At 35.1% G+C, this 24281-nt stretch overlaps 2 long non-coding RNA genes across 4 annotated transcripts; one reads left to right on the plus strand and one right to left on the minus strand.

Moving 5' to 3' along the window:
• Positions 1–4159: 4159 nt before the first annotated feature.
• Positions 4160–8758, minus strand: LOC110006731 (uncharacterized). Of its 3 annotated transcripts, none has more exons than XR_016054867.1 (5): positions 8480–8758; positions 8340–8383; positions 8195–8247; positions 4857–5088; positions 4160–4569 (listed from the first exon to the last, which is right to left on the minus strand). It is a non-coding gene; the product is annotated as an uncharacterized LOC110006731 (long non-coding RNA). The 3 variants fall into 3 exon arrangements; XR_002279957.2 differs by having other exon boundaries at positions 4953–5088; positions 8480–8757; XR_016054868.1 differs by having other exon boundaries at positions 4953–5088; positions 8334–8383; positions 8480–8709.
• Positions 8759–10542: 1784 nt separating this feature from the next.
• Positions 10543–23166, plus strand: LOC148782597 (uncharacterized). Its single transcript, XR_016054869.1, has 2 exons — positions 10543–11292; positions 22713–23166. It is a non-coding gene; the product is annotated as an uncharacterized LOC148782597 (long non-coding RNA).
• Positions 23167–24281: the final 1115 nt, after the last annotated feature.

Here is a 24281-nt window from a genome sequence, read left to right on the forward strand (position 1 = left end):
TATCTAATTATAAAATTGAACTCCAAAAATGGTTAAAATCAAGTAGATCAACAAACATATGAAAATCTTGAAAATGGACAGTCTAGATAATATGTTGCAAAATGTACTATTTCTAGTACTCAATATATATATATATATATATATATATATATATATATATATATATATTCATACATCTTGTCATCGAGATGATCAATCAGAGGGTTTTTAAACATTAAAACAACCTTTTCTGATGGAGTTTTGAGGTGCATATGTAATTCTATATTTTAAGGATGCAACCTTATATATATATATATATATATATATATATATATATATATATATATAAGATACTAGAAAACGCCTATAGGCGAAAGTAAACAGTGATTTCGGCTACTCCCATCACCGTCCAAAGTTCATCGTGCGGTCACGATTGTCCTGTAGTGTAATATTTTTCATTTTTTTTCTACGAATCAAAATTACTTGAAATTTTGAGCGTGTATTCATAAAAAATAGGGGAATCTTCTAAAATTATAAAAAAAATATTTTTCATGAAAATAATTGACCAAAATACCTTCAAAAAATTTTGAGAGTATTTTAGTCAATTTATTTTTTACGGATAATTATTTTTATATTTTTATTAGATGTGCTTCAGTACGATGTATATACTTTCTAAATTTCAGGTCATTTCGATTTGTAAAAAATACATGAAAAATAAAACTGTACTAGACAATCGTGACCACGAGATGAAATTTGGACAGTGATGAGGGTAGGCGAAAATGAATAGTGATTTCGCCTACTCTCATCACTGTCAAAAGTTCATCGCATGGTCACAGTTGTTTTATACGGTTTTAATTTTAATTTTTATTTTTACAAATCCAAATTACTTGAAATTTAGAGCGTGTGTACATATTAGTGAAACACAACTAATAAAAATATGAAAAAAATATTTCGTAAAATATAAATTGACCAAAATATCCCTATAAAGTTTTATGGGTATTTTAATCAGTTTTTGTTTTGTGAATTATTATTTTTATATTTTTATTATATTCTCCTATTATTGATGAACACACGTTCCAAATTTTAGATTATTCTGATTTGTAAAAAAAAAAAAAAAATTGAAATACTACTGAACAAATGTTAACATACGATGAATTTTGGACGGTGATGGGTATAGGCGAATCAATGTTCATTTTCGCCTATATATATGGAGCATACTAGTGGTATTTAATGCTCAATGTGGACGATGTGATACCCCATGGAGATGATGTTACACCCCTCTTAATGATAAAAAATACCCTTACTAAAACAAATATTCATGTACAAAACAAATGTATATAAGTATATAAATTTTGTTGAATATGATGTTATATATAATTGGGTTGGATCAGGATCCAAATCAGATCCACCTATACCAGATCCGAATTACTATTTGGATCTAAATTTTGGATCCGTATCCGACCCATTGGGTCCAAATATTTAAATCATACTTGGATCTGAATAGGATCCGAAATTCGAGTTTCTCATCCAAACCAGGTAAATTCTCTCTCTTTTTTATTATTTTTTCATTATCTTATATAAAATCTGCAAGGTTCTTGGGGAACCTCTGGCATGTGGAACTGAGAATCCCAAATGCCGAGATTCCACCCAAGATAGTGTGCATGATTGGCTAAATATGAAGTAAATAAATACACTATAAATCAAATGCAAGAAATAAATAAAACATAAAAAAACACACCACCAGAACATACGATTTATGTGGTTCATCCCTTAGGTCTATATCTATGGTCGTAGAAATCCACTATCTTAATGAAAACTACAATTTTGTGTTACAAGAGATAATATCTCTCTTTAAACACCCTCACCGATCTTCCCTTTAAAATTCTTATCCGAACCGAACAATACCGTCAATCAACATCTTTCCCACCACTATACTGCTATCGAAAAGAGTACCTTGAGAGTAACCAAGAGTCTTTCTCTCTCTAGATGTTGAACCTTAACTAACCGAGAATCCTATAGGAATACCGCCTCCCTCTTGAAAGCCATGTCTCTCTCTTCGAGACCCATCTCCATCTTGGAGATCCCTTCCCATAACCCCCAAAGGAGTGACCACCAAAGATGAGTGTTATGTCTTTTTTGACTCTCTTGTATAAATATCACTTTTTTATTTCTCCAAAAAATCTTTTTTTTTTTTTTTTACCATAATACCTTTATTTTTTGAACGAAATACATATGTGGTGAATTTGAATATCACCGAACCTAACAAGTTCAATGGAACTCTTTCTCTTGTGCCCCTTGTCTCACACGAGTTCAACGGAACTTTCCTACAATTCAATGGTTGTCTCTGTGCATTGCTTTCTAATGCTCGCTTGGTTGCAAGCAATGTACCTTCCATATATTATTTACCATATAAGCTTTGTTAACAACTTAACATCAGTCTAGAATAACTTTCGTAATGCTTGCTTCCATGGATTGTTGCCTCTTTAAACTGCATCAGTTCATCTTCATCTCTGACATGCCTTGTGCATATACAAACCTAATAATATCGAGGGTATTAATACATTTTCCTTTCTATATGATGCATAATCCGTCGATTCTATTCCTTAGTTTGGAGCTCAAAGGATTACTATCATTCTCTTAGATGGGATGGGAGTAGTTGATTTCAAAGGGGCTTTGGATCCTCAATCGTTGTCGAAGACTCTTCTCCTTCTTTAACTTTTTGCAGCTTGATGCCATTGTAATTGGGCCAAGCTTTTTATGTTTTTTCTACAACATAAAACTTATATACTTCCCTTTATCCAACCGTCATATACTTCCCCTTATCCAACCATTTATTCTGAATGAAGGGTTAAGATTGTCACAATCACAATGTCACGTCTCTATACTATTTTATTTTTAAATTTTTTTAATAAATTATTTTGATACCAAATTTTGGACTTCCAATCCTCTATTAAACTCGCACTAGCGAAAAATATTAAAATAATATTTTCAATAAAATAAAATGACCAAAATACCTCTGAAAGATTCAAGGGGTATTTTTATCATTATATTTTATCGAAAAATTATTTTTAATATTTTTTATAAGTCCGCCCCAATGAGAATATGGCATATACCAAATTCCATATTCATACAATTTGTATAAAAAAACTAAAAATAAAATATTTTGAGACATTGGATCTAAGATCAAACGGTGAATGGCTCTCTTGATCAAAATTAGACGGCTGGATGGTAGGGGAAGCATAGATCTTCTATGCTGTAGGGGAAGTATAGAGACTGTTGGTACAATAGCTCCTGGAATCAATGCAGTGGTATGCTTTTCTCTTTTGATGAGTACCTAAGGAAAATGAACTTCATAGCTTTGCTATATTGTTCTGATCCCCATCACCATGCTTTACAAAGACTATTTAGCTGAAAACAAGAAGATGTATAATATCGAGTTTATTCTTAAAGACAAGCTAATTTATCGAGTTTATTGCAGGACACAAATGCTTATGGTGAGTACATTGCAGTACATAATGCTTAGGCTGAACATACCTTAAGAAAAATCTTTCCATTTAACATTCTTGAGCAACTTCGATAATGTCCTCTCAGCAATGCCATGTTTTTTAGGTCTCAATACTTATCGAGTGCCCTATTCTTTTTCAATTTTCATCAAATTCTACTTATATAAACTTTCTATCACTGGTGGTCCTAAATTTCTCTATTCTTGTGGTGAAACCATGCTTTACAAGTGTTTTGCACTGTTTTAAAGTATAGAAATACGTCAGAGTTGCTTCGTAGAAAATAAATGAACATATATGTTGCCAAATCATTAATGAAAGGGACATTGTACCTCATGCTCTTGTGAGATTCCACTAGACTTGGACCCTACACATCAGTATGGATGATCTCCAATGGGTATGGTAAAACATTCAACAATTGGACGCTTTTTAGAAAGGCAAATGCATACTTAACAAATGTGATACCATCGCATTGAAGCACAGGCATTCTGATAACTAAAATCTTGCCACCCATGTCTTTTAGCCTAGAAAGATTGCAATGCCCCCATTTTTTGGCACCATAATTTGGTAATATCAATGGAAGGAATCTTTTTTTGACAAATGTTAATGGTCTTATTAATGCTTTTGGAACGTTATTACATTATCAGAGGTAACAAGAGAAGATAAAGAGGCAGCCCCCATGGCCAAACAGTCTGCCGTCGAGTTTGCTTCTTGGTAAATATGAGTGAAAGAGACCGTAATGGTAAAAGACAAATCCGTGATGCGTAACTAGAGAGATCTAAGTTTCCAAAGAATAAATTATTCTTTATTACACCACTTAACCACATTAAGAGAGTCCCCCTCTATCCAGCATGAATGGCCACAGTTTCTGTCTCTAAAAATCTCCAAACCTTGATAGAGCGTACGCAGTTCAAAGAAATTTGCCGTTGCATACCCTATCGGCCCAGCATATCAAAAGAGCGTATTACCATCACAGTCTCTCAGAATGCCACCAATACTAGCTATCTTTGGATTACCAAGAGAACTTCCATCAAAATTGAGCTTCAACGTACCCACAAGAGGCGCTATCCACATGCTTTTAGGTCTAGTCCTAATGGCACCCAGCCGAAAAAAATTATTGAGGTTAGCAAAAAAATCAATCTTAGTCACACCCCATCTTCCTTTAGAGACACTTACAACTCTATTTACTACAATAACTCTCCACTCACAACAATAACTATTAACTTACAACAATAACTACTAACCACCTAGTAATTTCATAACTTCTTATTACACAAAACTACAAATTTTAATCTCACTATATCACTCACAATAAAATAAAATAAAGACTAATATAATTTCTAGAAAATACACTCTAACGATTTTAATAAATCCTACCTCTTTTTTGCCACTGTTACATCTCACACAGGGAAAAACATATCTGGTCTACACAAGATTTGGTATTCATGAAGAGCCTTGGCATTCAGCTTTTACCTTGCGGAGATGCTATCTCGAGCAATCGATTTTGGTTCTGTCCCATCAACTACATCCTATAGACCTCACTCTACCAAGTAACCTTTCTGATGCACCGTCTTATTCCCATTGTTCTTCTCAATGAGAATTTAGGGAACTGTCATACACAACAATGGCAAGGTTGAGTTTCTTCACTCCTTTGAAAGAAAAGAAAAAGCCTACAATGAGACTATATATCTCTACAGTACAATGTGGTCACAATTAATCTTGACCATTAGATGTGAAATTGGACGACTTTATTTTTTACATCGAAGTTTTTTCGAACTTTGTGATATACCAAAGCTATCGGATGTAAAGGTAAATGATTGTATACAAATCCCTTTTGGCTAAAATGGGTGTGCACGCTTTCTCTCTCAATAATTTTCTCACACTTGGTGGCCCTCTATCTTTCTCTAGACCTCACGCACTTCTCTCTTTTTCATTATCTTCTAATGCACGAATCTTACCCTCATATCCCACACTAAATACAAAAACTTCCGAATAGATCCCTATTTATATGCATATTTGAGATGGGAATTTACTCGAGGTCTATCTTGGCCTGATCTGTGTCCAAACTTGTTATCTAGAAATACTGGTAAAGATGTGGGCTCTAAAAAATTATGAGTTATAAGAAATAAGTCCTATAGAACTTTCCCACAAATCAAGGCTGGCTTAGATATGCATAAAACCAAACAGATTTCAAGAAAACTCGGACAAAAAAAAGTGAGGAAGGAGTTTCAAATGATTTTAAGGAAAAGACAGCAAATCATAGAAAACAAAGAAAAGAAAAATAAGGCAAAGAGAACGAAATACTTGGGAGGTTCTGCACCCAGAATTGGGGCCTAGATCAGTTAAGATGTGAATCATTTCTCTTTCACCTTCGAGTTTTGCTAAACCATAATTATCTTGAACTCTAGAGAAAGTGTTACGATATGATTTGCTTTTAGGGCTTTGGTTGATCTAAGAGGGATGTTCTCCTCTTATGGTTTGCTCTAAATTTTTGGAGGGCATAGGGTTGTTGATCAACTAGTATTTGGAGGCTACAAGGCTTAAGAGGGAGAAGGATTAGGGTCAGGGTCAGGGTTTTCATGCCCGAGAGGTCGCAAAATGGACTGGACGTGGTCTAAAAATAGGCCAAAGTCACCAAACACATGAACATAACAGTCTGGATTTACTCTAAACCATCTGTAGGACATCGGCAAACTGTGTGCCGTTGGTCTACATTCGGCTTCGGTCGGTGCAATTTTCTCGTACTTGCTTGTTTTGAAGATAATATGAAATTTTTGGGTCTGTACAGTCTCTGTTCTTCTAATTTTGAATACTGTATTCTTTCACACATGGGACGTACCTATTTTTGGTGATATTCTCCTAAATGCGATATTTGGGAATATTTGAGGAATATTCTATGGTTGAACTATGGTATGGTGTAGACTGTAGGTCGTAATATCTTATGCTCACTAGGCTAGTGTGCTTGAGGGTACAAGGATTTAAGAATAAATCTAATTTCGATGGGGGTGTCTACATATTGAAACATGGATCGGTCTTTCATAATGATATAAAAACTCCAACTTACTTTAGTATTCTAGTAACGTACTAATTTAGCAATTTATTTTCAACATGTACATGGTTTTCCTATGCCCCATGAGTAGATATTTTGTTCTCTCAATAAAAGATCAATAAATTTAGTGCTGCCTCTCATTCTCTTAAAAATAACATGTACATGGTTTTCCTATGCCCCATGAGTAAATATTTTGTTCTCTCAATAAAAGATCAATAAATTTAGTGTTGCCTCTCATTCTCTTAAAAATAACATGTACATGGTTTTCCTATGCCCCATGAGTAGATATTTTGTTCTCTCAATAAAAGATCAATAAATTTAGTGTTGCCTCTCATTCTCTTAAAAATAAATATGTAAAATTCTCTATAAAAGAAATTCAAAACCAATTTGAGGCAAGAATTTTGAGAGGGTCTAGCGATTGAAAATTGTTGTTCTGACTTGGAATCACCTGAGTCGGATTGAAATCCTTAGCTAGGAGATTTCATTTTTAGAACCTGAGCAGCACCCCAATTCTCCAGTTTTTTTGCTTCTCTTTTAATTTATTTGTTAAATACACCCCGATCATTGTTGACACATGAATCCGAGACCGCCTCATTAACCCGAGATAAAGGATTCTTACCAACGCAAATAACTCTGGATAATGTATCCCCCAATCACTTATGCTGCCATGAGAGAATACACTCACCCCTACCAACCATTTAGTGTTTCTTTCAACAACTGGTTTACAATAAAGAATTCCTTTCCAGAGATCCGATTTTCAATTATTTCCGACTGATAACGAATTTGAATCCACCTCATATTTAGCCATAAGCACCTGTCTGCATGGTTGATTATTTCCTTGAGTAGATCTCCAGTGCCGTTTAGTTAAATGTCCTCGATTCATTAATTGTAAGCCTCAATTATATATCTGATTCCAAACTTTCTCCCAAATTGAGTTATTTTCCGTAGAGCTTAAAAGGCTAAACAACTATTTCGGATAGATGGTGTAAGGGATATAATCGTTCTAAAGTAGGAGATGTTGTAAGGGATATAGGGGTGGCAATGGTCCCGACCTGACCAGGGACATGATAGGTAGACTCGACATGGCTTCACAAATTGGATCCAACGGGTCGGATCTGGGTCTTGTTTTGGATCCCACATTATATTTTTTAGTCTAATTTATAAAATATATTTAAATACATTTAAATATTTGATTTTGAGCAATCTATCCATGGATCCCACTTTATAAATTTAGAGATGAAAAAACAAATGAATATTTCTTTAACATTATGACCTATTTTACAATTATATCAATATCGTTTGAACTTAAAAAATGATTAATGAAGATAATTGTTACTATTGTTAATAGTTATTTTTATTTATTTATTAAAAAACTTTATCAAAATACTTATAAGAGATGAAATATTTAACAATGAATATATTATTATTATTATAAAATATTATCATCAATAAAATTTATATATCAAGTCGCAAAAAATATGGATGACTAATGTATGTGTTTGGCATTTTGTAAAACAAAGATATCAAATTTGTAAAAAAAACAAAAAAATATAATTAAGGGACTAATGGTCTCAAAGTTTACAACTTAAAAGGGTGTAAGGGATTTTGGTTAACCCAGGGGTTCATAGGAATGCAAATTTTAGGGAGGGGTTAGAGATCATTTTACCTAATTTAAATTTGATTCCCTTCTCCTTATTTCCCAGATCCACTGGAAAATGGCTGCAAAAATACGAGAGCGAGGTTAGAGAGAAGGAAAGAGACCTGGTATGGTGATAAAGAAAAGGTCCATTTGGGTTAGTCGAAACCTTTACCCTTCGCATTGTGAGCTCCAATTTGCAAAGAACCTCATTCACGTCTGCGTCACAATACAAAAAAAACATGGATCTTGTAAAAAAGAAAGAAAAACCAAGAGAGAGAGAGAGAGCAGTAGTAATTAGAGGGGAATCGATACATGTAGAAGGCCTCTTCGATTTGGGGAAAGAGAAGTTGAGGAGGTGGCCTAGGGCTTGCTTCAAGCGATGAGCAATAATAGAGTGAGGCGGCAGAGAAACAAGAAAGAAACAAGAAGGACACGCCGAGAGATGGGTCACAAGAGAGGAGAGAGAGGGGATCGAGAGATCTGGAGAGAGAGAAGGGTTGGGCGACAGAAGGGGCTGCAAAGAGAGAATGCCTGTTCGGTATAGAAGATAGTTGTCTAGAATTTTAAATATCAGATTGCTTTTTTGCGATATACATCTCACTTGTCCGTATTTGATTTTAACCATTTTTTGAGTTTAGAATTTTATAGTTAAATATTAAAATAGATTTTTAAATAATCATAAGAATTTTTTATACTAAAATTACACGTTATGATAAAATTTAGAGGTTCGCCTTAATTGGATTGTTTGATGTTGCAACCTTATAGAAACCATACCATGTAAGCATTGTTTTCTTGCATCTTATTTTGAAGCAAAGTAGTTTTATTTATGTTGTTTGCCATCTTTTTGCTTTCACGTTTGACCACTCATATTTTCAATTATCCACCTGTTTCTTTTGATTCAACCATTCAAAAATGGGTCGCGGTATTGATTTTACGAGTTGAACTGACCACCAAGATTCCAACACACAAGCAACCCACACCTCTATAAGTAAATTGTGTTGAGAAAGTAAGGGAAGATATGTACAGAGAGGGAAGACGGTGAGTGCTCCTATGTGCTCTCGTGTGAAGTATGATGGTGATCGAAGGTAGTGTTTGCGATGATTGTCAGTGGTGGTACTTCAGGGTTAAATGGTATGCTTTTTTTTGCGTGTGGGAAAGACCGCATGGGAAAAGCTTAATATTAAGCCGGGACTTTTCGTCACTGGCTCATTTCCACCCCCCCATTGCTGATTTCTTCGGCTTAGTTGATTGGGCTAAAAGGTGTTGGAACATTTCCTATTGTCATGATCTCAAGGTGATAGCAATCAATAAGGTGGTTTTTAAACTGAAATCTGAGGAGGAGGTTGTCATAGCTCTCAAATTTCGATTCTGTCGAATCCGAGAATGTTTGTTATCTTTGGATTTATGGAAGGTGAGGATCATAGCTCTTTTATATATAAAAAGAATATTTAAATTACTCTTAGTGGCATTCCTCTGTATGCGTGGAGCACAGAAATCATTAAAAGGATTGCTAATGTTGTGGATTGCTACAAAGATATGGATTGGGACTTTCTTAAATCCACTTTGCGATGGGGTTCGTGTCAAAGTTTCCATAATGAACAGTGTTAGCATCCTGACAATATTTATCTTAACATTGGGGATGATTATTTTGTTATTCGAGTACGGTGTGATCCCACACGATCGACCTTGAGGGCTAATATACTTGGTGGAGTTTCTGAAACTCGCCATGGCAGAAAATTGCAGTTGCCGGAGAATACTCAGGCACTGACGCCGGTAATACAACAAGTCAAGGGTAACCGCCTAGCTGGACCCCGACATAATCCTAGGGAACTTAAAATTCAAAAAACGGTAACCCCCAAATCTTCAAAACGTTGGGTGGCAGTGAGGTATTTTCCATAATATACGCAAGGTTTCTCTCTTTATTTCCGTAACCCCTGGACACCTAAGCGAGGAGATTTGGTAGGTTTGAAAAGGCTACTCCCAGCTGAGTCTTTGGTAAATGTGGATATCCTGCCGAAAATCATGCCTAAAGAGTAGATACTTGACATATCTCACTTGCACAATCAAAGGGAGCTATCAAAACATTCTCATGAGATTGTAACTACATCTTTGGCATCGACTATTATTGCTGATTCTGTGCCATGCACGTCTGGGGTAAGATTGCCATGCCATGCCATTAGCCCACCTTTGAGAAACATGCCATGGTACAGGTGGCTAATTGCACCAAGTTTGTTGTGCTTAAGGAATTTTCTATTCCTTATTTGACCAAACAAGAAAGTACACTTTACTTTCCTCAGAAGCTAGCCTTGGTTACTGCTCTCGTTATTCTCTTCTTTCACTGGAAAGGCCTCGGTCAACCGTGGTGTGTGGTGTGTGGTGCTTGTATGTGCTATTCTCAAGTGTAAGATGCACCATCTGTCTTATCGATATGTTGCGGTTAAGGGCTACTTTAAGAAAACCCGCAACTGTTTCGATCCATTGTTTATCGATCCCTTGGCTATTGTAATGGTGGACCCATATGAGCCTCCGCCATTGTTGGAGACAGAGGAGGTTCCTGCTTTACTTGCCCCTATGAAGGTTCCTGTGGTTAATGCCTTGATGGATGTCGTGTCTAACACGACCTCTGAGTTGGCAATGGTTACGGTTCCTAAGCCTTCACCTTTGGTAGTTCTTCCTTCACCTAATGATGGGCCAGCTGAAGATATTTTGGATGTTGTTTCCTTGATCCAAAAGTTGCTGATCGAAATGGGCATGGAAAATGCTCCCCTGGTGTTGGTGATGTTTGAGATCCGTAATCGAAGAAAAGCTAAAGAGAAAGTGAAGGACAAGGACTCACTCAACCCTATGGAAAAGACCCCTATTAAAGACGTGCTAAACTGTACCCCAAGGGGTAGGATCGCATCCAAGGCTAAGGGGAAGAAAACATATCGGAGGGTTGTTCGTTCCTCGGCTAGATTGGAGGCTCGAGGCATTCGTAAATGTGGTTTTCTGAATGCTACAATTACTTTATGTGATCTTGAGCTGGTTGATCTTGGTACTTCATCCTCTTTCTCTTACTGATGATTATGAATGGGAGACCATCGTGCCGCCGGATGCTCGTGATGGGGTCAGCCCTTTCGGACCAGGTTCTTCATCTTCTACTCCTTAATTTTAATGAATTTTTTTTCATGGAGTCTTAGGGGCCTAGGTGATCCGAGGCGTAAAAAAGATGTTCGCTTTTTAGTTTCGAAGTACAAACCTGTAATTTTGGCTTTGCAAGAGACCAACCTTTTTGTCCTACTCTTTCTATGGCAAGGGCAGTTTGGGGCTCAGGGGATGTCTGTTTTTGTGGTATTGATTCTGTTGGAAACTCTGGTGGGATTTGGACTTTATGGGACCCATTGGTGCTTAGAAATTTTGTTTCAATTGTTAAAGATAATTTCATACTTCTGGGTTTTTTGGGGCCTACTCTGGGTTTTTCTTGGGGTTTTATGAATGTGTATGACCCGTCTATTTGTTCTTTAAAACGTGTTTTTATTCAGGAAATGTCATCAGTAATTAGGGATTTTGCTTTGCCTGTTGTTATTGGGGGGGGGGGGATTTAAATCTTATAAGGTGGTCTGATGAATGTTTAGCAGGCCACCCAATTAACTCTATAATGAGATTCTTTAATAGGTTTATTATCAATAATGCCTTTTTGGACCCATCGATTGTTGGATTAAGATTCACTTGGTCTAATAATAGTGTTGAGAATCTTGCTATGCCCAAATTGAATAGGTTTTTTATTGCAGCAGAATGGGCAGAAGTCTTCTCCCTTGGTAATGTAAAATCCTTGGTGCATTTATCCTCTGACCATCTTCCAATTCTTCTGAATACCGGGAGTCAGAAGAGTGGGTCTAAACCTTTTATATTCGAATGAAACTAGTTGGAGAACCATGAGGTGGTCGATCTTATTAAGAGAACGTGGGCTACCACTGTGGTTTTGGGATCCTTGGATTTCCAAATCCACAAAAAATTGCTGATCTTAAAGCACAAACTATTGGAGCAGAGAAAGGAGAACCATATGAGTTTTAGAGCCAAGATTGATAGTCTAGTTGTTGAGATTGAATTGTTGGATCAAAATATTCAAGAGGGTGGGGTTCTAACTGAACAGTTGGTTTGGGAGCATAGTCCTAAAATCCAAGAATTGGAGGAGGCACGGAGAATTGAGGAAATCTATTGGAAACAGAGATCTAGGAACAAATGGTTGAAACAAGGTGACTTGAATATGAAATTCTTCCATACGATTGCTGCTGCCAGAAAAAGAAAAAATGATATTTCGGGCCTTTCTATTCCTGTCATTGATCCGGATGGTAGTGAGACGATGGAAGGATGGGTCATTCAACATTTTACGAATGCTTTTACTAGGGAGGTGACCTTTCAGTCTAATTTTGATAATGTCCCTTTCAAAACTCTCGATAGCAGTCAGATAGTAACATTGGAAAGGAACATTACCACTGTGGAACTTAGAAGTGCAGTTTTTGCATCGCCAGGAGACAAAGCACCGGGTCCGGATGGATTCCCCCTAACTTTCTTCCATAAATTCTGGGCTTTGGTGAAGGATGATTTAATGGCGATGGTGAAAGAATTTTTCAATAGAGGTCATCTTTTTTAAGGAGTTAACTCTACTTTTCTAGCTCTGATTCCTAAAAAAATCTACGAGTGGGTTATCAGACATCTACCAATAAGCTTTCTTTCAAGTGTTTTCAAAATTATTGCAAAGGTCTTAGAGAACGTATTAAAGGAGTCATGCCTTCTCTTATTTCAGCCTCACAATTTGCTTTTATCCAAGACCATCAGATTACTGACAGTATCTTGGTAGCTCAAGAGTGTATTCACTACCCTATGTTGAGTAAGAGGGCAGGTGTACTCTTTAAATTGGATATGGAAAAAGCTTATGATAGGGTTGAGTGGGGGGTGCTACTTTAAATTATGAAAAAGATGGGGTCTGGAGCTCGGTGGAGAAGTTAGATATATGGATGTTTCCCTACGACACATTTCTCTGTGCTCTTCAAGGGGAGCCCTGCTGATTTTTTAAGGCATCGAGAGGGCTTAGGAAAGTAGACCCTCTCTCCCCTTTCTTATTCACCATCTCACTGAATGCTTCAGCTTTATGTTGGCCAGGCTTGAGCTTTTGGGTAACTTTAAGGGCTTTCATATTGTAAATTCTAATATTATTGTTTCACATTTACTATATGCAGACGATACTATTATCTTTTGTGACATAGATGAGGTATAACTAAGAACTGTTACAAGATTCTTGGATTATGTGAAGTGGTGCTGGGAATTAAGGTGAATTTCTGCAAGTCATCTTTGGTAGGAATCAATTATCATGAGCTAAATGTCCAGAATTTGGCACTTGTAATGGGATGCAAAGTTGAATCATTTCCCATTACCTACCTAGGGTTATCGATTTCGGATTCAAAATTCCCCATCGCTGTTTGGGATAGGGTGCTTGAAAGGATACAAGTTAAACTGGATTTGTGGAAACATAAATAGCTATCCTTGGGGGGTAGGGTCACCCTTTCTATATCATGCCTAGCCAATCTTCATGTATACCAGATGTCAGTGATTGAAATTCCAGCCCTCGTTGCTAAGAGAATTGCAAGTATGATGAGAGGTTTTTTATGGGTTCACATGGTGAAAACAGAAAATTTCATCTTCTTAGATGTGATAAAGTGTGTACTCCCAAGTGTGAAGATGGTTTGGGCATCCAAAATGTTAGGAATTTAAATGGTGGTGGAGAAGTATTCATTTAAGGGATCACCTGTGGTGCCAAGTTCTGGTGGCAAAGTGTAACACTCCAAAACTTTCAAAAAATAAATAAATAAAAAGTATATATATATATATAATAAATATAAATAAATAAATAATTCTTTATAGTGTGATGGTCTATATAAGTATTATGGTCCTTAAGGACCATTACCACTTTTGTTAACTTTTTCCTTTCGTTACCACGTCCTTTAGTGGACGTGGCCTTTAAACGTTTCATGTATAATATAATTGTTACACCTCATATATGAGGTGTAACTTAATAAAATAATATAATAAAGTATCTTAAGAATTTAAATAGGAGAGGCGATGACTCCCACCCAAGAAAATTTTTGAGATCTTTCTCTCTCTAGTTGAAACGCAGTGAGCTCTTGCTCTCTTTAGCCGAATTTTTATTGGAAGCTCCCTCTCAAATATTTTAGGTAAGTGACTTCATTATCTTGAAAAATAATCCGTTCTTTTTAAAAATGAAATGAAATAATTACTTCTGCTTATTATCATGAATTTTAGGAGTGATAAATTTTATGCGGAAGCGACCTCATTATTTTGAAAAATAATCTTTTTAATAAACTTGTGATATTTTATCTATGTTAGAAATCTTAAATGCTGTAAATTCTTAGAAAAATAAATTTATTTATTTTTCTTGTCTATTGTTAAAAAATTTTAGATACTGTAAAATTATTAAAAATAAATGTGATATTTCTGCTTTTAATAAAATTGTGAGATTTCTTTTTACTGTTTTGTAATATGTAGACATTGTAAATTTCATGTGCAAATGACTGCCTTATTATTTGAAAACTGATATTTTGCAATTGATTATAGCATTGTCTGTGAAATGTTTATTTATGAATTAACATCCCATAAATTATGATAATTTCGTATTCTTGAATTTCTATAAGAATTTTCCTATACATATTAGATTGGCAATTATGCTAGAATGTCTTTACGAACTGCTACCTTTCTAAATTTGAGCCTAAAATTTTTGACTGGTTATTTTTGAAATGTTATTGAAAGTGACTGTTATTAATGGTTTAAGTGAAATTCATATTAATAATTTCAGTGATATGTTGAGTACATGATATTGCTGATTTCCGATGTTTAAAGAGATTTAGAAATACTTTAAGTATGCAAGTGGACTCATCCGGTTCGTCGGTGAGGTATAAGTGGACCTATCTGGTACATCGATAGGGATTAAGTGGACTCATCCGGTACGTCGGAGCGGTATAAGTGGACCTGCAGGGATTAAGTGGACCTATCTGGGATGCCGATAGGGATTAAGTGGACCCATCAGGACGCGGATGGGGTATATAGGTGACCTACTTGGGACGCAAGTAGGGTAATTTGTGAAATCTTTTAAATTATGCACTGCCATTAAAATGTTATATGCATTTCAATTATTCGGATTATACTTAATTATGCAGTTTTTAAAGTGAAATTGTTAATGCATTTCTGTTAATAGATCTCCTTTTTGAAAATATTGATATCTTTCAACCGTGATTATTTTTAGGATTATGATGATCACTTATTGAGTAGTCAAACTCATCAAATTATGGTAAACATTTTTTCAGAATAACTGCGGTTTCATTTTGAGTGCTCGTCAGGATCATCTCTGGAAGATATTGTAGTTGTGCTTAAACTTTCTTTTGTTACTTTGTAAGAATTCACCACTGCAAATTTGTCCTATCAAGAGATGTATATATGTTTTGATTGTCACATCTCAGGAATATCAGTATTGTAAATTCTTGGGGCATGACAATTATGGTATCAGAGCAATAGGTTTAAGATTCTTAGGAAATTTAAAAAGAATGAACTTAAAATCACATTTATTGCGTGTACAGACTGGGACGAAGTCAAGATCCAGAATAGCTGAAGCTAATATGGAAGGAATTCACAAAGCCTTGGAAAATATGGTTGCTCTAATGCAACATCAGATGGAAAACAACAATTCACCCAAGCAGTCAGTTACGGGAAATGGTGGGAGTAATATCGAACAATTTAAGAAATTGAACCCACATTCTTTTAAACGTGCTGTAAACCCACTGGAAGCCGAAGGAAGGATTATGCAATTAGAGAAAATATTCGAGGTAATGAAATATCCTGATGATAGGAAGGTGGCCTTGCCAGTTTTTATGTTAGAAGGTGAAACACAACATTGGTGGCGAATGGCAAAAGGAGTATAGGTCAAAGAAAATAAACTCTTGACTTGGGAAGTATTTCTAGAGGTATTTAATAAAAATTATTTCCCAGATTTTATTCGAGACAAAAAAGAAATGGAATTTCTGGAATTAATCCAAAGAAACCGGACAGTAGCACAGTACGAGGCCAAGTTTACTAAATTGGCCAGGTTTGCACCACATATGATTAACAATAAGGCAAGAAAGGTGAAAATTTTTGAAAGGGTCTCAGACCAGATATTAGAAGCAGAATATCAGTCTTAAAATTGAGAACTTATGCTGAAATAGTGGATCGAGCCCAAATTGTCGAAAAGGATTTTGAAGATTACCAAAAGATGAAAAATCAGAAAAGTCAGGTTAGACCCATACCATCTATTCGACAACAGTTTGAAAGGGCAAACAAGAAGCCAAGGCCCTTGTCACTTCAAAGCCCAATAGAACCATGTAAAAAGTGTGGGAAAAACCATCGATCGAGCCCTTGTTATTAGAATACTGGAGCCTGTTTTAAATGTGGAAAATTGGGGCACCAGATTAGAGAATGTGATAGCTTACAGATGCAACAGCTTCCAAAACAGGGAGAGATAGCTCAAAAGCCTCAGATGAAGGGAAGAGTATTTGTGATCACCCAGCAAGATGCTCAGGCCCCAAAATCAGTGTTCCAAAGTACTCTTATTATCATCAAAAAAGTAGCTCATATTTTGATTGATCCTGGATCTACTCATTCATTTGTGTCAGCACACTTTGCATGCCACTTAAAGGTAGAACCAGAACAATTAGAATACATTTTAGAGGTAGCCACACCGATGGGAAATTCAAGTGACACCAATATAGTGTACGAATCCTGTGTAACAAAGATAAAAGAAAAAGGAACTGTTGGTTGATTTAATCTCCTAGAAATTCAATATTTTTATATAATCTTAGGCATGGATTGGCTTTCTGCATACGATGCAAGTATTGATTGTTACAAGAAAATGATTACCTCTAGTATTCCGAATCAACTAGTATTTTACTTCAATGGTATCAAAGAAGACTCTCCATCATATTTAATCTCCTGTATTCGAGCTAATCGCCTCCTTCGAAAAGGGTGTCAAAGCTTTCTTGCCTATATCAAAGAAGATAGGAAGGAAGAGATAAATTTGGATACCACTCTGGTAATCCGAGAATTTCCCAACGATATCCCTAAAGAATTGCCAGGATTACCACTTGACAGAGAAATTGAATTCTCTATTGAATTATTGTTAGGGGTAGCCCCAATTTCTAAGGCACCTTACAGAATGGCACCTGCAGAACTTAAGGAACTTAAACAACAATTGAAAGAATTATTAGATAAAGGTTTTATCAGACCCAGTGTGTCACCTTGGGGTGCTCCAGTACTGTTTGTCAAAAAGAAAGATGGGACTATGAGATTATGTATTGATTATATATAGTTGAACTACGTGACAATGAAAAATAAGTATCCATTACCTAGAATTGATGATTTATTTGATCAATTACAAGGATCACAAGTGTTTTAAAAAATTGATCTTAGATCTGGATACCATCAGCTTAAGATTAAAAGTGAAGATGTTCCCAATACAACTTTCAAAACAAGGTATGGCCATTATGAATTTTTAGTCATGCCTTTTGGATTAACCAATGCACCGACTGCATTTATGGATTTAATGAATCGAATCTTTAAGCCTTTTTTGGATAAATTTATTGTGGTATTCATCGATGATATTTTAATTTATTCTAAGAATCAGAAGGAACATGAGCAGCATGTAAGAATGGTATTGCAAATATTAAGAGAAAAGAAATTGTATGCCAAACTTAATAAATGTGAATTTTGGCTTGAACAAGTGACATTTTTAAGACATGTCATATCAAAGGAAGATCTATTAGTTGATCCTTTAAAGGTTGAAGCCGTTGTTAATTGGAAACAACCAAGTAATGTGACTGAAGTTCGAAGCTTTTTGGGATTGGCAGGATATTACAGAAAATTTGTGGTAGGATTTTCTCGAATCGCAACCCCATTGACTCGATTGACACAAAAAAATGTCAAAAATGCCAAAGCTGCCCACTTTCTGCTGATTCGCACGGCGTACACTTTGGATCGACTAGCCCAGTTGTACATTAAGGAAATAGTGTGGTTGCATGGAGTTTCGGTCAGTATTGTATTGAACAAGGATACTCGGTTTATTTCTAAATTTTGGGCTAGGCTACATGTCACACCCCAAGAATTTACAATACTGTTATTATTGAGATATGACAGACAAAACATATAAACATCTATTGATAGAACAAATTTACAGTGGCGAGGTCTTACAAAGTAAATAAAGAAAGCTAACACAACAACAGTATCTTCCAAGGTTGATCTTGACTAGCACTCAAAATAAATCCGCAGTTATCTTGAAAATATGTTTACCATAGTTTGATGAGTTTGGCTACTCAGTAAGTGATCATCATAATCCTAAAAAATAATCATGGTTGAAAGATATCAATATTTTCAAAAAGAAGATCTATTAACAGAAATGCATCAACAGTTTTACTTTCAATAAATGCATAATTAAGTATAATCCGAATAATTGAAATGCACATAACACTTTAACACGTCAATGCATAATTCAAAGGATTTCACAAAATACCCTACTGGCATCCCAAGTAGGTCACCTATATACCCCATCTTCGTCCTGATAGGTCCACTTAATCTCTATCGGCGTCCCAGATAGGTCCACTTAATCCCTGCAGGTCCACTTATACCTCACCGACGTACCAGATGAGTCCACTTAATCCATACCGGCGTCCTGGATAGGTCCACTTATACCTCACCGGCGAACCGGATGAGTCCACTTGCATACTTAAAGTATTTCTAAATCTCTTTAAACATTCGAAAGCAACAATATCATGTACTCAACGTATCACTAAAATCATTAATATGAATTTCACTGAAACCATTAATAACATTCACTTTCAATAACATTTCAAAAATAACCAATCAAATATTTTGGGTTCAAATTTAGAAAGGTAGCAGTTCGTAAAGATATTCTAGCATAATTTCCAATCTAATATGTATAGAAAAACTCTTATAGAAATTCAAGAATACGAAATTATCACAATATATGGGATGTTAATTTGCAAATAAACATTTCACAACAATGCTATAATCAAATACAAAAATATCAATTTTCAGCTAATAAGGCAGTCATTTGCACATGAAATTTACAATGTCTAAATATTTAAAAACAGTAGAAAGAAATCTCACAATTTTACTAAAAGCAGAAATATCACATTTATTTCTAATAATTTGATAGTATCTAAAATTTTCTAACAATAGACAAGAAAAATAAATAAATTTATTTTTCTAAGAATTTACAGCATTTAAAATTTCTAACATAGTTAAAATATCACAATTTTTATTAAAAAGATTATTTTTCAAGATAATGAGGTTGCGTGCGCATAAAATTTATCGCGCCTAAAATTCATGATAATAAGCAGAAATAATTTTTTCATTTTATTTTTAAAAAGAATGGATTATTTTTAGAGACAATGAGGTCACTTATACACAAAACTTATAAAATAAAGATCCTAGACGGAAATATCACTATTTATTAAAAACAGACTATTTTTCAGAAAGACGATGTCACTTACTTTTAATCACTCACGAAATTGATGCTTTTGGTGTATGTTGGTTGGGGCACTAAAAGGCCGCCCGTTTACAGTAGATCTTATGGAATCAGTATGCACAAGAGCTCAGTGATAAAAGTTTCAGTTAAAAAGACACATCTCATGGTTATACCATAGGAAGATGGCACATTTAATTTACTTACACGTCATAGTGGATTGTCAAGGGCCAACACGTAAGAGAAACTACAAGCCACGTCATAAGATAAGAAAAGCTTAAGCCAAAAGCTTTTGAAAATAGTGATGGTCCCTAAGGACCATCATGCTCATATGGACCATCACTTATTAAAAGTTTATTTTCCCTTTTTTTTTTTTTTGAATATTAGGATTATTACACTACAGTCAGCCATGGGGACGAGACTCACCTTTAGCACTGCCTTTCACCCCCAAACTGATGGACAATCGGAAAGGACCATCCAAACCTTGAAAGATATGCTGAGGGCCTGTGTCATTGACTTTACGAGAAGCTGGGATGACCATTTACCCCTGATTGAGTTTGCTTATAATAATAGCTTCCAAGCCAGTATTCAGATGGTACCATATGAAGCCTTGTATGGAAGGAAATGCAGGTCACCCATCTGTTGGGACGAGGTTGGTGAAAGAAAGCTTTTGGGGCCAGAAATTGTCTAGGTAACCACATATAAGATAGCATTAATTCGAGAAACGCTCAGGACAGCTCAGAGTCGGTAAAAGAGTTATGCCGATAACCTAAGGAGAGGTCTTGAATTTGAGGAAGGTGATCGAGTTTTTCTAAAAATCTCACCAATAAAAGGTATTATGATATTCAACAAGAAAAGAAAGCTGAGCCCACGTTACATCGGACCATTTGAAATCATGGAAAGAATCAGAGGTGTCGCTTATAGACTTGCCTTATCACCCGAATTGGCAAACGTCCATAATATTTTCCATGTATTATCACTACGAAAATATCAGCCTGACCCATCCCATATCTTGAAATATGAACCTTTACTGATCAGAAAGGACTTATCCTTCATTGAGCAACCAATTTTGATACTGGATAGAAAGGTACAAGTGTTGCGCAACAAGGAGATTCCTTTGGTCTGTATAATATGGCAGTACCATTCAAGAGAGGAGTCGACTTGGGAACGAGAAGACGATATCAGAAAAAAATATCTCTATCTTTTTCAATAATCAGGTACACAAATTTAGAGGACTAAATTTCTTTAAGGGGAGAAGAATGGAACAATCCTAAACATTCAATATATATATATATATATATATATATATATATATATATATATATATATATATATATATATATATATATATATATATATATATATAAAATAAATATAAATAAATAAATAATTCTTTATAGTGTGATGGTCCATATAAGTATTATAGCCCTTAGGGACCATCACCACTTTTGTTAACTTTTTCCTTTCATTACCACGTCCTTTAGTGGACGTGGGCTTTAAACGTTTCATGTGTAATATAATTGTTAATAAAATAATATAATAAGGTATCTTAAGAATTTAAATAGGAGAGGCGACGACTCTTACCTTAGAAAATTTTTGAGATCTTTCTCTCTCTAGTCGAAAAGCAGTGAGCTCTTTCGTTCTTTAGCCGAAATTTTATCGGAAGTTCCCTCTCAAATATTTTAGGTAAGTGACTTCATTATCTTGAAAAATAATCCATATTTTTTTAAAATGAAATGAAATAATTACTTCTACTTATTGTCATGAATTTCAGGCGTGATAAATTTTATGCGCAAGCGACCTCATTATTTGAAAATAATCTTTTTAACAAAATTGTGATATTTTATCTATGTTAGAAATCTTAAATGCTGTAAATTCTTAGAAAAATAAATTTATTTATTTTTCTTGTCTATTGTTAGAAAATTTTAGATACTGTAAAATTATTAAAAATAAATGTGATATTTCTGCTTTTAGTAAAATTGTGAGATTTCTTTCTATTGTTTTTGAATATTTAAACATTGTAAATTTTATGTGCAAATGACTGCCTTATTATTTGAAAACTGATATTTTGTAATTGATTATAGCATCGTCTGTGAAATGTTTATTTACGAATTAACATCCCATAAATTGTGGTAATTCCGTATTCTTGAATTTCTATAAGAATTTTCCTATACATATTAGATTGGCAAATATGCTAGAATATCTTTACGAACTGCTACCTTTCTAAATTTGAGCCCAAAATATTTGACTGGTTATTTTTGAAATGTTATTGAAGTGACTGTTATTAATGGTTTCGGTGAAATTCATACTAATAATGTCAGTGATATGTTGAGTACATGATATTGCTGCTTTCGGATGTTTAAAGAGATTTAGAAATACTTTAAGTATGCAAGTGGACTCATCCGGTTTGCCGGTGAGGTATAAGCGGACCTATCTGGTATGTCGGTAGGGATTAAGTAGACTCATCCAGTACGCCGGTGAGGTATAAGTGGACCTGCAGGGATTAAGTGGACCTATCTGGGACGCCGATAGGGATTAAGTGGACCCATCAGGACGCTGATGGGGTATATAGGTGACCTACTTGGGACGCCAGTAGGGTAATTTGTGAAATCCTTTGAATTATGCACTGCCGTTAAAATGTTATATGCATTTTAATTATTCGGATTATAAATAATTATGTATTTTTTAAAGTAAAACTGTTAATGTATTTTTGTTAATAGATCTCCTTTTTGAAAATATTGATATCTTTCAACCATGATTATTTTTGGGATTATGATGATCACTTACTAAGTAGCAAAACTCATCAAATTTTGGTAAAAATTTTTTCAGAATAACTGCGGTTTCATTTTGAGTGCTCGTCAGGATTAACTCTGAAAGATATTGTAGTTGTGCTTAAACTTTCTTTTGTTATTTTGTAAGAATTCGCCACTGCAAATTTGTCCTATCAAGAGATGTATATATTTTTTGACTGTCACATCTCAGGAATATCAGTATTGTAAATTCTTGGGACGTGACACAAAGTAAGGACTGGACGGACATGGTGTTTGGCCTGGTGGTGGCAGAGGTAGCAAAGTCTCTTACATTTGGAAAAATATCTTTAATTGCATGCCTATGATCTCTGGCTACTTTAGATGGAACATTGGTAGTGGAAGACAGATTCTGTTTTGACATCATAAATGGGTAGGTGACTATCCACTGAAAGTGGCGTTCCCCAAGTTGTTCAAAGTGGTTTCAAATCCAAGTATCTTAATTTCTGATGCGATTGAAAGAAGAGACATTAAGATCTCTTGGAACATTCATCTTATTCATAGACAGTTGAATACTGTATTTTTGTCACAATGGTGTGCATTATTGGAAATTTTGGATAAGGTCTATATTGCACATGATGCTGATGATTTGTTGATTTGGGAAATGACAAAGGATAGTGTCTTTTTAGTTAAATCTTGCTATAATTTATTCTTCCATGACTGATGGAGATGGTCTTCTTCTTCTATTGGCCAAGTATGGAAGTGGCCAATCCCGCATAAAGTGCAAGTTTTTGTTTGGTTGGTTGCCCAAAATAAAATCTTAACAGTTGATAATCTCATCAAGAGGGGAATAATCCTGCCAAATATTTCCTTATTGTGTAAACAAGATGGGGAATCGGTCAACCATCTTTTGCTTCATTGTCCATTCACTTCAAGGATTTGGCACTGGTTGATGAGTTTGGTGGTGTGTCCTTACTCTTCTGCAAAATGTTCTTAACTGTATCCATTAGTTTTCTCCTCCTTTATTGCCTAAAGTGGGTAGTGTAATTTGCAAAATAGCAAATGGTGTGATCCAGTGGGAGGTGTGGAAGGAAAGAAACATGAGGACTTTTGAAGGGGCTGCTTTGTCTTTTGACAATTTACTTCACCTAATTAAACTGGCTATTTGGTCTAGTATTTTAGTTTCTAAAGTGGTCTGCATAAATATAAGCCAAAGGCTCATGGGTTCCTCCACCTTTGGGTTGTGTTAAGCTGAGCTTTGATGGGAGTTTTTTTGGAAATCCAAGCTTGGTATTGGTAGGGTGTTTCAAGACTCCTCTGGTGCTATCCTTATGTCCTTTGCAAGTCCAATTAGAGTGGCTACAGCTAATTTGGCAGAATTACGGGATGTGCTTACAGGGGTGGAGATCTTTATTGAAAGGAACATGGGCTCTTTGCGTTTGATTGAAGGAGATTCTTTGAATGTAATTCATTGGTGTAGAAAAGAGCAGCATATTCCTTGGGAACTTTGCTCCTTATGGCTTAAGATTTTAGATATTTCCTCAACTATTTATGTTTCCTTTTCCCATGTATACAAAGAGGTTAATGGTATTGCTGATACATTAGCCAAGGGTGGTGTTTCCCTTCCCTTTCTTACTATCTCTAATGTTGTAATCTTGTTCTAGTAATTAATAAAATTTTTGGATGTCTTTCAAAAAAAAACTAACCACCAACATTGTTGGTTGGCTTTTTTTAATAAAAAAAAAACGAAAAAACCAAATCATTATCATCGCAAAAGTTTTTTTCCAACTAATTGAAGTCGGCT

This window comes from Amborella trichopoda, chromosome 4, assembly GCF_054954075.1.
Source record: "Amborella trichopoda isolate Santa Cruz 75 chromosome 4, AtrichopodaSantaCruz75HAP2 v2.0, whole genome shotgun sequence".
Classification (NCBI taxonomy): Eukaryota; Viridiplantae; Streptophyta; class Magnoliopsida; order Amborellales; family Amborellaceae; genus Amborella; species Amborella trichopoda.